At 56.7% G+C, this 13,751-nt stretch overlaps 2 long non-coding RNA genes across 3 annotated transcripts; both read left to right on the top strand.

Annotated features, from left to right (window-relative positions):
• The first annotated feature begins 232 nt into the window (after positions 1-232).
• On the top strand, positions 233-2,155 carry LOC135408756 (uncharacterized). Of its 2 annotated transcripts, none has more exons than XR_010427817.1 (4): positions 233-368; positions 1,200-1,238; positions 1,783-1,860; positions 1,968-2,155. It is a non-coding gene; the product is annotated as an uncharacterized LOC135408756 (long non-coding RNA). The 2 variants fall into 2 exon arrangements; XR_010427818.1 differs by having other exon boundaries at positions 299-368; positions 1,135-1,238.
• A 2,365-nt stretch (positions 2,156-4,520) lies between these two features.
• Positions 4,521-5,372, top strand: LOC135408757 (uncharacterized). Its single transcript, XR_010427819.1, has 2 exons — positions 4,521-4,619; positions 5,041-5,372. It is a non-coding gene; the product is annotated as an uncharacterized LOC135408757 (long non-coding RNA).
• The last annotated feature ends 8,379 nt before the right edge of the window (positions 5,373-13,751 follow it).

The raw sequence follows: 13,751 nt of genomic DNA, 5'->3' as shown, positions 1-13,751 counted from the left end.
CGCGACCCCGGACCCCCGCCCCGCGCCCGCAGCGCCCGTCTCGCCGCGCCCGCTTCCCGCTGTGGGGACGGGGCTGGGCGCTCGGCGGCGCCGGGCGCGGGGCGGCAGGTTCGTGGGCCGGCGGCAGGCACCGGCGCCGGCAGCCCCCCTCGGCGCCGCGCGCGCGGCGCTCCCGCCCCGCCCGCCCGCCTCGTTCCGCTCCGCTCCCCTCCCGCCCCCGCTCCCCCCCCCCCCGCTCCCCTCCGCTCCCGCTCCCGCCGTGCCCTGGAGATGCTGTCGGAGCTGCGCCGCCGCCTTCCCCCCCCCCCGCCCCCCCCCCCCCAGGAAGCGACCCACGGCGCCAGATCCGACCGACATCGTCCCCGGGGGTAAGCTGGGCGCGGCCGCTCTTCTGCCTCTCCCGCGGCCATCGGCGGACTGCAGGGCAGGGGAAGCGACCAGGCAAGTTTCTCGCCTCTGCGGAGAAACTTGCACCTGCGTGCCGCCGCAGGGCCGGGTTCGGATGTGCCCTGGCATTGCACACGCACCACAACCCCCGCGGGGGAGGGTCTGCGCTGCCTCGGGGACCCTGTCTGCAGCTGCCGGGAGAGGAGAAATCCTTTGGGAAGCTGGGGTGGAAACAGTAACTCTGTGACTGCTCAGCTTTTCCTAGGCAAGGGCAGGTTTTAGGGAGGAAAGGCCCGTACTCGCGAAAGGCGCCGCGGGTCTCGCCGAGGGGTGTGGGGGGGGGGCGCGCGGCTGCAGCGCCGCGCGCGGCTGCAACGCCGCTCCCGGCCGTGTCCGCCAGGCGGCGACTGTGAGGCGGGGCCCGGCGCTCGGGGGCGCTCTCGCAAGCGACGCCCCCGGGAAAGCCGGCGGGGTTTGGGCACTGCCGGCCTTCCCCCCGCAGTGCCCGGGCTGGCCCGGCGCCTGGCAAAACCTCTGAGGGAAAAGGCAAGCAACAACTGCGCTTCTTCTGCCCTTTCTTTAGCCAGGGACTGGAACACAGACTAAATCGAGGGGCTCTTTGACCTGGGCAGGCTCCGAGCATTTTTCAGCCTTCCCTAGCAGGGCATTCTCACCCTCTGAAAAGCTGAAAGGCTTTAACAGCTGAGACGCGCCTGCAGCTGTGCGAATTAATGTAGTTTCTTTTAGGAAACGAAGGGAAGTTTTTCCTGTTGTGAGCTTAAATACCGAGTCTGCTCTGCTTTTTCCATCAGGTGACGAAGCTTATGGAAAAAAAGACCAAAGGCCTCGAGGTGAGTACATTCTACCGAGTTCTGCTTTTCTGGATCGGTTTGGGAAAATCACGTGAAATTCTAAAAAGCTTCTCTCCGTGTTTTCTAGTTGTTTTTTCAGCCTTGGTCTAAGTTTCCTGTAGAAAAGGGCATAGAATTATTAGAACAGACAAACTAGGCTTTCTCGGGAGAGATGGAAGAAAAGTCTGCTGATTGCAGTTCTGCTTTTCTTGTCTTCCCTTCGACTGTCATTTTCTCTCCCCTGCTGTTCAAATAGGCAGCAATTAATTGCTCTGCTGAAGAGTTTGCTGTACTAAGTGTCTGTCAAATGGATGCCTTCAACTCAAGATAGCACCCTGCTCCTTAGTTACAAAAAGTTCCTCACAGGAAATTTTCAGGCGTGCCCATAAATCTCCTCGCTGTTTGTTTGGGAGAACAGGGTTTTCTCGTCTGTAACAGAATAGTCATGGCATTTGCTATGGAATGCTGGTGGCAATCTAGTCAGAAGAGGACGCCGTGCTTCACTAATTTTCCCTTTTTGTTGTTGGGGTGGACTTCTTCCCAGGGATGTTATTCTTGACCCCCGGGGCAAACGGAGGTGTTCACCTGGTCAGCGTCAGGAGCCATCCTACCTGAGGCCCTGGTAGGTAAGTGATTTTTGTGTGACTGGACGGTGAAGCTGTCTGTGTGCATGACCTGGCAGTGCTCGGTGTACTCCTAATTAAAGTGTCTTTTACTCCGTGTTCCCAGGCTCCCTCTTTCCCTTCGGTTGCCACGTGTGTGCCGGACACCTCTGGCAGGACTAACCCTGTGGCTTTTATGTCCAACGTGCTGTGTGCCTGCAGGTAAGAAAAGCTGGGAGTGCAGTCCCTCTGCTTTGCTTGCTGTGTCTCTTGGGTAGTGATTTTGGAGGGGAATCCCAGAGCGATTTGGTTTGAAGGGACCTTCAAAGGCCATCCCTCCTTCCGTGGGGCAGGGACGCCTTCCACTCTCATCCCCGGTTGGATGCTGCAAGTCCCATCCAGCCTGGCCTGGAACACTTGCAGGGATCCAGGGGCAGCCTCAGCTTCCCTGTGCAGTGTGCATTTAATAGCTCTCCACTGTCATCATGAAAAATTTTGTCAGCACGTTTTGTTGGACGATGGCAAGCAGGACCTGGGTGAAAATTGGGGTTCTCTGAGTGCAGAGGGAAATAATTCTCCTTTGAAGTCCAGTGTAATTCAGTTTTGCACGAGTCTTGTCTGCCTTATGTTTGAATTGCTTTCTCTTCCAGGAAGTTTTAAATTAAACTTTTATTTTGTGTCTTCCCCCCCAGTATCCTGTCCAAGACCAAGCTACCTTTCCTCGTGGGAATGGACTGGCCGGGCTTTGGCAGTCTGGCCCCTCGAAAGACTAAAGTGACCTCTTCCAGCAGGGGAAGACTTTCTGGCAAGCGGTGCCAGAAAAGAACTGGAGTTTTCTGGAGAATAAAAGCTGGAAGCGTGCCCCCGAAAATCCTCCCGGGTGGTGAGTGGTCTGACTTGCAGGGACCGGTGGCCTTGGCCAGGAGCGGTCCTGCCGGACTGTAATTTTAATTTCCTGCCCAGGCTGTAATTTTAATTTCCCTTGGATGCTTGGCAAAGCCCTTCTGGGGAGCCCTAGTGCCTGGCATGGAGCGGAGCGGGCTTCCAGGGAGGTATTCACCTGGTCAGCGTCAGGAACCATCCTCCCTGAAGCCTCGGTGAGTGCTTTTTGTGTGACTGGACAGTGAAGCTGTGTGAATGACCTGGCTAGTGCTCGGTGTAGTCCTAATTAAAGTGTCTTTTACTCTGTGTTCCCAGGCTCCCTCTTTCCCTTCGTTTGCCACGTGTGTGCCGGACACCTCTGGCAGGACTAACCCTGTGGCTTTTATGTCCAACGTGCTGTGTGCCTGCAGGTAAGAAAAGCTGGGAGTGCAGTCCCTCTGCTTTGCTTGCTGTGTCTCTTGGGTAGTGATTTTGGAGGGGAATCCCAGAGCGATTTGGTTTGAAGGGGACCTTCAAAGGCCACCCTGTCTTCCGTGGGCAGGGACACCTTCCACTCTCATCCCCGGTTGGATGCTGCAAGTCCCATCCAGCCTTGGCCTGGAACACTTGCAGGGATCCAGGGGCAGCCTCAGCTTCCCTGTGCAGTGTGCATTTAATAGCTCTCCACTGTCATCATGAAAAATTTTGTCAGCACGTTTTGTTGGACGATGGCAAGCAGGACCTGGGTGAAAATTGGGGTTCTCTGAGGTGCAGAGGGAAATAATTCTCCTTTGAAGTCCAGTGTAATTCAGTTTTGCACGAGTCTTGTCTGCCTTATGTTTGAATTGCTTTCTCTTCCAGGAAGTTTTAAATTAAACTTTTTATTTTGTGTCTCCCCCCCCCAGTATCCTGTCCAAGACCAAGCTACCTTTCCTCGTGGGAATGGACTGGCCGGGCTTTGGCAGTCTGGCCCTCGAAAGACTAAAGTGACCTCTTCCAGCAGGGGAAGACTTTCTGGCAAGCGGTACCAGAAAGAACTGGAGTTTCTGGAGAATAAAAGCTGGAGGTGTGCCCCCGATAATCCTCGCCCGGGTGGTGAGTGGTCTGACTTGCAGGGACCGGTGGCCTTGGCCAGGAGCGGTCCTGCCGGACTGTAATTTTAATTTCCTGCCTAGGCTGTAATTTTAATTTCCTTTGGATGCTTGGCAAAGCCCTTCTGGGGGAGCCCTAGTGCCTGGCATGAGCAGAGGCGGCTTCCAGGAGGTATTCACCTGGTCAGCGTCAGGAACCATCCTCCCTGAAGCCTCGGTGAGTGTTTTTTGTGTGACTGGACAGTGAAGCTGTGTGAATGACCTGGCTAGTGCTCGGTGTAGTCCTAATTAAAGTGTCTTTTACTCTGTGTTCCCAGGCTTCCCTCTTTCCTTCGGTTGCCGTGGATGTGCCGGACACCTCTGGCAGGACTAACCCTGTGGCTTTTATGTCCAACGTGCTGTGTGCCTGCAGGTAAGAAAAGCTGGGAGTGCAGTCCCTCTGCTTTGCTTGCTGTGTCTCTTGGGTAGTGATTTTGGAGGGGAATCCCAGAGCGATTTGGTTTGAAGGGGACCTTCAAAGGCCACCCTGTCTTCCGTGGGCAGGGACACCTTCCCCTCTCATCCCCGGTTGCTCCAAGTCCCGTCCAGCCTGGCCTGGAACACTTGCAGGGATCCAGGGGCAGCCTCAGCTTCCCTGTGCAGTGTGCTCTAATATCTCTCCACTGGCATCCTGAAAAATGTTGTCAGCGTGTTTTGTTGGACGACGGTAAGCGGGGACCTGGGTGAAAAGGACATTCTCTGAGGTGCTGGGAGAAGGAGGGCTCGTGCGGGCACCTCCAGAGACAGTGGGAACGGGAGCGTGCTGCAGAGAAGGAAAATTCCAGGGGGTGGGTGCCAAGGAATTTGTCCTTCCCTTGCTCTGTGCTCTGCACTTAGCAATGGGTCAAGTGCAGAAGTTTCCTGGGGACCCTGGAAAATGATGCCGGGTCTGCTAAGAAAAGTGGGGCCAAAGGAGCAGGACCTGGGTCTGCGAGCGTGGGAGAAACAAGGGCCGGGTCATCCTCTGCCTCCAGGAGGGAGGCAGCAGGAAAGGCCACGGACTAAAGCACTGAAGTGCCGTTCCCCAGGGAGCCCCTGCCCAGCACTGAACTTGCTTGTGCACTTGCTGTCCCTTTGCCAGCGGAGCCGAAGCGTCGGGTGCGGGTGCCGGGGGGATGGAGCTGCCAAGGGACAAACTGGGAGGGTGTTTGCGAAGGAAGGGGGTAGAAGGAGCTCTTGACGTGCTTTTTTTACTTCTTCATCCCACAGAATTGCCACGAGAGGAAATACTTCAGAGGGGCTTCCCTCCAGATAAGCCCTGAATGTGCCAGGAGGTTTCAGCCGGGAGAAAGGAGCTGTGGAAGAAAAGCAGCCTAAAAATAGCCAGCGGGGATCATCAGGTTTTCCAGCCAAGAAAAACCAGGAGGGAGATGAGGGAATCGGGTTCCAATTCCTAAAGATTTGGTGGGTGTAGGAATGATTTCTGTGTGTTTTCCAGTCCCTTTTGATTCCTGGGATGATTTTAAAATGATGGCTAAATTGGAGATGTTGTTTTTGAGAGGAAATGATGCCAAATAAATGCAAAGTTTGGGGTCAGTTTTTTGGATGATTTGGGTCAGTTTTTGGGGTCAGTTTTGGGTCATTGTTTGGGGTGATTTGGGTCAGTTTTGGGTCAGCTTTGGAGTCAGTTTTGGGTCAGCTTTTGGGGTGATTTGGGTCGGTTTTGGGTCAATTTTTGGGGAGCACTGGGTGTTACTGGGGTTGTTTGGGAGCACTGGGTGTTACTGGGGGTTGTTGGGGAGCACTGGGTGTTACTGGGGTGCACTGGGGAGCACTGGGTGTTACTGAGGGTTGTTGGGGAGCACTGGGTGTTACTGGGGAGCACTGGAGAGCAAATGAAAAAATAAAGAGAATAAAAAATAAACGAAATAAAAAAGGAAATATAAAAAACAAAAGAAAATTAAAAAAAAAAAAGGCAAAAAACCTAAAAAGGAAATAAAATGAAATGAAATAAAAGAGAAAAAAAAAAAAAAAAGAAACCCCTTCTTGGGCACCCCGTTTCCTCTCCTCTCCTCCCCCCCCCCCCGAACCGTAAATTGCGGGGTCATCACCCCAAAAATGTGAGAAGGGGACCCCAAAATGTGGGTGAGGGAAACCCCAGGGAGCCGAAAAAAGTGGAGGGGGAGCCGCAGTAAGAAAGCGAAGCCGGGCGGTCGGGCGGCGGGGTGGGGGGGGGGAGCCGAGGTGGCGACGCCGGCGCGTGCGCAGTCATTGGCAAGACGCCGGCGATGACGTGTAAGTAAGGGCAGGCAGGCGCGGGACCGACGACGCATGCGCAGTGGCTCTCGTGCCGGTGCAGCGCTCCCTGCTCGAGTTAAGGGCCGGTTCCGGCGGCAGGGCGGGACTGGCGGTCTCCCGTCTCTCCCGGGGTGTGTGTGGGGGGAATAACATGAAGATTTTTTGGGGTGAAAGCGCAGAAATTAGCCAGGAGGGACGCTAATTTGGGTAAACTCGGTCACCGGAAGTAGAGAGCGACCGGAAGTCCTCCAAGCCCCGGCGCGGAAGTCCGCCAAGCCCACAGTAAAGATGGCGCCGCCAGGACCGGAACGACCACACTAAGATGGCGGCCCCTGCCCGGAAGTCCGCCAAGCCCACAGTAAAGATGGCGCCGCCAGGACCGGAAACGACCACACTAAAGATGGCGGCCCCGGCCCGGAAGTTCGCCCCGACGCCACACTCTAGATGGCGCCGCCAGGACCGGAACTTAGCCGAGGCCACACTAAAGATGGCGGTTGTCTGACCTCCGCCGCGACCCGGACCCCCGCCCCGCGCCCGCAGCGCCGTCTCGCCGCGCCGCTTCCCGCTGTGGGGACGGGGCTGGGCGCTCGGCGGCGCCGGGCGCGGGCGGCAGGTTCGTGGGCGGCGGCAGGCACCGGCGCCGGCAGCCCCCCTCGGCGCCGCGCGCGCGGCGCTCCGCCCGCCCGCCCGCCTCGTTCCGCTCCGCTCCCCTCCCGCCCCCGCTCCCCCCCCCCCCCGCTCCCCTCCGCTCCCGCTCCCGCCGTGCCCTGGAGATGCTGTCGGAGCTGCGCCGCCGCCTTTCCCCCCCCCCCGCCCCCCCCCCCCCCAGGAAGCGACCCACGGCGCCAGATCCGACCGACATCGTCCCCGGGGTAAGCTGGGCGCGGCCGCTCTTCTGCCTCTCCCGCGGCCATCGGCGACTGCAGGCAGGGGAAGCGACAGGCAAGTTTCTCGCCTCTGCGGAGAAACTTGCACCTGCGTGCCGCCGCAGGGCCGGGTTCGGATGTGCCCTGGCATTGCACACGCACCACAACCCCCGCGGGGAGGGTCTGCGCTGCCTCGGGGACCTGTCTGCGCTGCCGGGAGAGAGAAATCCTTTGGGAAGCTGGGGTGGAAACAGTAACTCTGTGAACTGCTCAGCTTTTCCTAGGCAAGGGGCAGGTTTTAGGGAGGAAAGGCCCGTACTCGCGAAAGGCGCCGCGGGTCTCGCCGAGGGGTGGGGGGGGGGGCGCGCGGCTGCAGCGCCGCGCGCGGCTGCAACGCCGCTCCCGGCCGTGTCCGCCAGGCGGCGACTGTGAGGCGGGGCCCGGCGCTCGGGGGCGCTCTCGCAAGCGACGCCCCCGGGAAAGCGGCGGGGTTTGGGCACTGCCGGCCTTCCCCCGCAGTGCCCGGGCTGGCCCGGCGCCTGGCAAAACCTCTGAGGGAAAAGGCAAGCAACAACTGCGCTTCTTCTGCCCTTTCTTTAGCCAGGGACTGGAACACAGACAAAATCGAGGGGCTCTTTGACCTGGGCAGGCTCCGAGCATTTTTTCAGCCTCCCTAGCAGGGCATTCTCACCCTCTGAAAAGCTGAAAGGCTTTAACAGCTGGAGACGCGCCTGCAGCTGTGCGAATTAATGTAGTTTCTTTTAGGAAACGAAGGGGAAGTTTTTCCTGTTGTGAGCTTAAATACCGAGTCTGCTCTGCTTTTTCCATCAGGTGACGAAGCTTATGGAAAAAAAGACCAAAGGCCTCGAGGTGAGTACATTCTACCGAGTTCTGCTTTTCTGGATCGGTTTGGGAAAATCACGTGAAATTCTAAAAAGCTTCTCTCCGTGTTTTCTAGTTGTTTTTTCAGCCTTGGTCTAAGTTTCCTGTAGAAAAGGGCATAGAATTATTAGAACAGACAAACTAGGCTTTCTCGGGAGAGATGGAAGAAAAGTCTGCTGATTGCAGTTCTGCTTTTCTTGTCTTCCCTTCGACTGTCATTTTCTCTCCCCTGCTGTTCAAATAGGCAGCAATTAATTGCTCTGCTGAAGAGTTTGCTGTACTAAGTGTCTGTCAAATGGATGCCTTCAACTCAAGATAGCACCTGCTCCTTAGTTACAAAAAGTTCCTCACAGGAAATTTTTCAGGCGTGCCCATAAATCTCCTCGCTGTTTGTTTGGGAGAACAGGGTTTTCTCGTCTGTAACAGAATAGTCATGGCATTTGCTATGGAATGCTGGTGGCAATCTAGTCAGAAGAGGACGCCGTGCTTCACTAATTTTCCCTTTTTGTTGTTGGGGGTGACTTCTTCCCAGGGATGTTATTCTTGACCCCCCGGGGCAAAACGGAGGTGTTCACCTGGTCAGCGTCAGGAGCCATCCTACCTGAGGCCCTGGTAGGTAAGTGATTTTTGTGTGACTGGACGGTGAAGCTGTCTGTGTGCATGACCTGCCAGTGCTCGGTGTACTCCTAATTAAAGTGTCTTTTACTCCGTGTTCCCAGGCTCCCTCTTTCCCTTCGGTTGCCACGTGTGTGCCGGACACCTCTGGCAGGGACAAACCTGTGGCTTTTATGTCCAACCGTGCTGTGTGCCTGCAGGTAAGAAAAGCTGGGAGTGCAGTCCCTCTGCTTTGCTTGCTGTGTCTCTTGGGTAGTGATTTTGGAGGGGAATCCCAGAGCGATTTGGTTTGAAGGGGACCTTCAAAGGCCATCCCTCCTTCCGTGGGCAGGGACGCCTTCCACTCTCATCCCCGGTTGGATGCTGCAAGTCCCATCCAGCCTGGCCTGGAACACTTGCAGGGATCCAGGGGCAGCCTCAGCTTCCCTGTGCAGTGTGCATTAATAGCTCTCCACTGTCATCATGAAAAAATTTTTGTCAGCACGTTTTGTTGGACGATGGCAAGCAGGACCTGGGTGAAAATTGGGGTTCTCTGAGGTGCAGAGGGAAATAATTCTCCTTTGAAGTCCAGTGTAATTCCAGTTTTGCACGAGTCTTGTCTGCCTTATGTTTGAATTGCTTTCTCTTCCAGGAAGTTTTAAATTAAACTTTTATTTTGTGTCTTCCCCCCCAGTATCCTGTCCAAGACCAAGCTACCTTTCCTCGTGGGAATGGACTGGCCGGGCTTTGGCAGTCTGGCCCCTCGAAAGACTAAAGTGACCTCTTCCAGCAGGGGAAGACTTTCTGGCAAGCGGTGCCAGAAAGAACTGGAGTTTCTGGAGAATAAAAGCTGGAAGCGTGCCCACCGAAAATCCTCCCGGGTGGTGAGTGGTCTGACTTGCAGGGACCGGTGGCCTTGGCCAGGAGCGGTCCTGCCGGACTGTAATTTTAATTTCCTGCCCAGGCTGTAATTTTAATTTCCCTTGGATGCTTGCAAAGCCCCTTCTGGGGGAGCCCTAGTGCCTGCATGAGCGGAGCGGGCTTCCAGGGAGGTATTCACCTGGTCAGCGTCAGGAACCATCCTCCCTGAAGCCTCGGTGAGTGTTTTTTGTGTGACTGGACAGTGAAGCTGTGTGAATGACCTGGCTAGTGCTCGGTGTAGTCCTAATTAAAGTGTCTTTTACTCTGTGTTCCCAGGCTCCCTCTTTCCCTTCGTTTGCCACGTGTGTGCCGGACACCTCTGGCAGGACTAACCCTGTGGCTTTTATGTCCAACGTGCTGTGTGCCTGCAGGTAAGAAAAGCTGGGAGTGCAGTCCTCTGCTTTGCTTGCTGTGTCTCTTGGGTAGTGATTTTGGAGGGAATCCCAGAGCGATTTGGTTTGAAGGGGACCTTCAAAGGCCACCCTGTCTTCCGTGGGCAGGGAACACCTTCCACTCTCATCCCCGGTTGGATGCTGCAAGTCCATCAGCCTGGCCTGGAACACTTGCAGGGATCCAGGGGCAGCCTCAGCTTCCCTGTGCAGTGTGCATTTAATAGCTCCTCCACTGTCATCATGAAAAATTTTGTCAGCACGTTTTTGTTGGACGATGGCAAAGCAGGACCTGGGTGAAAATTGGGGTTCTCTGAGGTGGCAGAGGGAAATAATTCTCCTTTGAAGTCCAGTGTAATTCAGTTTTGCACGATCTTGTCTGCCTTATGTTTGAATTGCTTTCTCTTCCAGGAAGTTTTAAATTAAACTTTTATTTTGTGTCTCCCCCCCCAGTATCCTGTCCAAGACCAAGCTACCTTTCCTCGTTGGAATGGACTGGCCGGGCTTTGGCAGTCTGGCCCCTCGAAAGACTAAAGTGACCTCTTCCAGCAGGGGAGACTTTCTGGCAAGCGGTACCAGAAAGAACTGGAGTTTCTGGAGAATAAAAGCTGGAGGTGTGCCCCCGATAATCCTCGCCCCGGGTGGTGAGTGGTCTGACTTGCAGGGACCGGTGGCCCTTGGCCAGGAGCGGTCCCTGCCGGACTGTAATTTTAATTTCCTGCCTAGGCTGTAATTTTAATTTCCTTTGGATGCTTGGCAAAGCCCTTCTGGGGGAGCCTAGTGCCTGGCATGAGCAGAGCGGGCTTCCAGGGAGGTATTCACCTGGTCAGCGTCAGGAACCATCCTCCCTGAAGCCCTCGGTGAGTGTTTTTTGTGTGACTGGACAGTGAAGCTGTGTGAATGACCTGGCTAGTGCTCGGTGTAGTCCAATTAAAGTGTCTTTTACTCTGTGTTCCCAGGCTCCCTCTTTCCCTTCGGTTGCCGTGGATGTGCCGGACACCTCTGGCAGGACTAACCCTGTGGCTTTATGTCCAACGTGCTGTGTGCCTGCAGGTAAGAAAAGCTGGGAGTGCAGTCCCCTCTGCTTTGCTTGCTGTGTCTCTTGGGTAGTGATTTTGGAGGGGAATCCCAGAGCGATTTGGTTTGAAGGGGACCTTCAAAGGCCACCCTGTCTTCCGTGGGCAGGGACACCTTCCCCTCTCATCCCCGGTTGCTCCAAGTCCCGTCCAGCCTGGCCTGGAACACTTGCAGGGATCAGGGGCAGCCTCAGCTTCCCTGTGCAGTGTGCTCTAATATCTTCTCCACTGGCATCCTGAAAATGTTGTCAGCGTGTTTTGTTGGACGACGGTAAGCGGGACCTGGGTGAAAAAGGACATTCTCCTGAGGTGCTGGGAGAAGGAGGGCTCGTGCGGGCACCTCCAGAGACAGTGGGAACGGGAGCGTGCTGCAGAGAGGAAAATTCCAGGGGGTGGGTGCCAAGGAATTTGTCCTTCCCTTGCTCTGTGCTCTGCACTTAGCAATGGGTCAAGTGCAGAAGTTTCCTGGGGACCCTGGAAAATGAGGCCGGGTCTGCTAAGAAAAGTGGGGCCAAAGGAGCAGGACCTGGGTCTGCGAGCGTGGGAGAAAAAAGGGGCCGGGTCATCCTCTGCCTCCAGGAGGGAGGGCAGCAGGAAAGGCCACGGACTAAAGCACTGAAGTGCCGTTCCCCAGGGAGCCCCCTGCCCAGCACTGAACTTGCTGTGGCACTTGCTGTCCCTTTGCCAGCGGAGCCGAAGCGTCGGGTGCGGGTGCCGGGGGGATGGAGCTGCCAAGGACAAACTGGGAGGGTGTTTGCGAAGGAAGGGGGTAGAAGGAGCTCTTGACGTGCTTTTTTTACTTCTTCATCCCACAGAATTGCCACGAGAGGAAATACTTCAGAGGGGCTTCCCTCCAGATAAGCCCTGAATGTGCCAGGAGGTTTCAGCCGGGAGAAAGGAGCTGTGGAAGAAAGCAGCCTAAAAATAGCCAGCGGGGATCATCAGGTTTTCCAGCCAAGAAAAACCAGGAGGGAGATGAGGGAATCGGGTTCCAATTCCTAAAGATTTGGTGGGTGTAGGAATGATTTCTGTGTGTTTTTCCAGTCCCTTTTGATTCCTGGGATGATTTTAAAATGATGGCCTAAATTGGAGATGTTGTTTTTGAGAGGAAATGATGCCCAAATAAATGCAAAGTTTGGGGTCAGTTTTTTGGATGATTTGGGTCAGTTTTTGGGGTCAGTTTTGGGTCATTGTTTGGGGTGATTTGGGTCAGTTTGGGTCAGCTTTTGGAGTCAGTTTTGGGTCAGCTTTTGGGTTGATTTGGGTCGGTTTTGGGTCAATTTTTGGGGAGCACTGGGTTGTTACTGGGGGTTGTTTTGGGAGCACTGGGTGTTTACTGGGGGTTGTTGGGGAGCACTGGGTGTTACTGGGGTGCACTGGGGAGCACTGGGTGTTACTGAGGGTTGTTGGGGAGCACTGGGTGTTACTGGGGAGCACTGGGAGAGCAAATGAAAAATAAAGAGAATAAAAAATAAACGAAATAAAAAAGGAAATATAAAAAACAAAAGAAAATTAAAAAAAAAAAAAAGGCAAAAAAACCTAAAAAGGAAATAAAATGAAAATGAAATAAAAGAGAAAAAAAAAAAAAAAGAAACCCCTTCTTGGGCACCCCGTTTCTCTCCTCTCCTCCCCCCCCCCCCGAACCGTAAATTGCGGGGTCATCACCCCAAAAATGTGAGAAGGGGACCCCAAAAATGTGGGTGAGGGAACCCCAGGGAGCCGAAAAAGTGGAGGGGGAGCCGCAGTAGAAAAGCGAAGCCGGGCGGTCGGGCGGCGGGTGGGGGGGGGAGCCGAGGTGGCGACGCCGGCGCGTGCGCAGTCCATTGGCAAGACGCCGGCGATGACGTGTAAGTAGGGCAGGCAGGCGCGGGACCGACGACGCATGCGCCGTGGCTCTCGTGCCGGTGCAGCGCTCCCTGCTCGAGTTAAGGGCCGGTTCCGGCGGCAGGGGCGGGACTGGCGGTCTCCCCGTCTCTCCCGGGGTGTGTGTGGGGGGAATAACATGAAGATTTTTTGGGGTGAAAGCGCAGAAATTAGCCAGAGGGACGCTAATTTGGGTAAACTCGGTCACCGAAGTAGAGAGCGACCGGAAGTCCTCCAAGCCCCGGCGCGGAGTCCGCCAAGCCCACAGTAAAGATGCGCGCCAGGACCGGAACGACCACACTAAAGATGGCGGCCCCTGCCCGGAAGTCCGCCAAGCCCACAGTAAAGATGGCGCCGCCAGGACCGGAACGACCACACTAAAGATGCGGCCCGGCCCGGAAGTTCGCCCCGACGCCACACTCTAGATGGCGCCGCCAGGACCGGGAACTTAGCCGAGGCCACACTAAAGATGGCGGTTGTCCTGACCTCCGCCGCGACCCGGACCCCCGCCCCGCGCCCCGCAGCGCCGTCTCGCCGCGCCGCTTCCCGCTGTGGGGACGGGGCTGGGCGCTCGGCGGCGCCGGGCGCGGGCGGCAGGTTCGTGGGCGGCGGCAGGCACCGGCGCCGGCAGCCCCCCTCGGCGCCGCGCGCGCGGCGCTCCCGCCCGCCCGCCCGCCTCGTTCCGCTCCGCTCCCCTCCCGCCCCCGCTCCCCCCCCCCCCGCTCCCCTCCGCTCCCCGCTCCCGCCGTGCCCTGGAGATGCTGTCGGAGCTGCGCCGCCCGCCTTTCCCCCCCCCCCGCCCCCCCCCCCCCCAGGAAGCGACCCACGGCGCCAGATCCGACCGACATCGTCCCGGGGTAAGCTGGGCGCGGCCCGCTCTTTCTGCCTCTCCCGCGGCCATCGGCGACTGCAGGCAGGGGAAGCGACAGGCAAGTTTTCTCGCCTCTGCGGAGAAACTTGCACCTGCGTGCCGCCGCAGGGCCGGGTTCGGATGTGCCCTGGCATTGCACACGCACCACAACCCCCCGCGGGGAGGGTCTGCGCTGCCTCGGGGACCCTGTCTGCGCTGCCGGGAGAGAGAAATCCTTTGA

This window comes from Pseudopipra pipra, unplaced genomic scaffold (assembly GCF_036250125.1).
Source record: "Pseudopipra pipra isolate bDixPip1 unplaced genomic scaffold, bDixPip1.hap1 HAP1_SCAFFOLD_609, whole genome shotgun sequence".
NCBI classification, from domain to species: Eukaryota; Metazoa; Chordata; class Aves; order Passeriformes; family Pipridae; genus Pseudopipra; species Pseudopipra pipra.
Note: the sequence above shows the minus strand (reverse complement) of the source record. Positions and strands in the feature narration are given on the sequence as shown.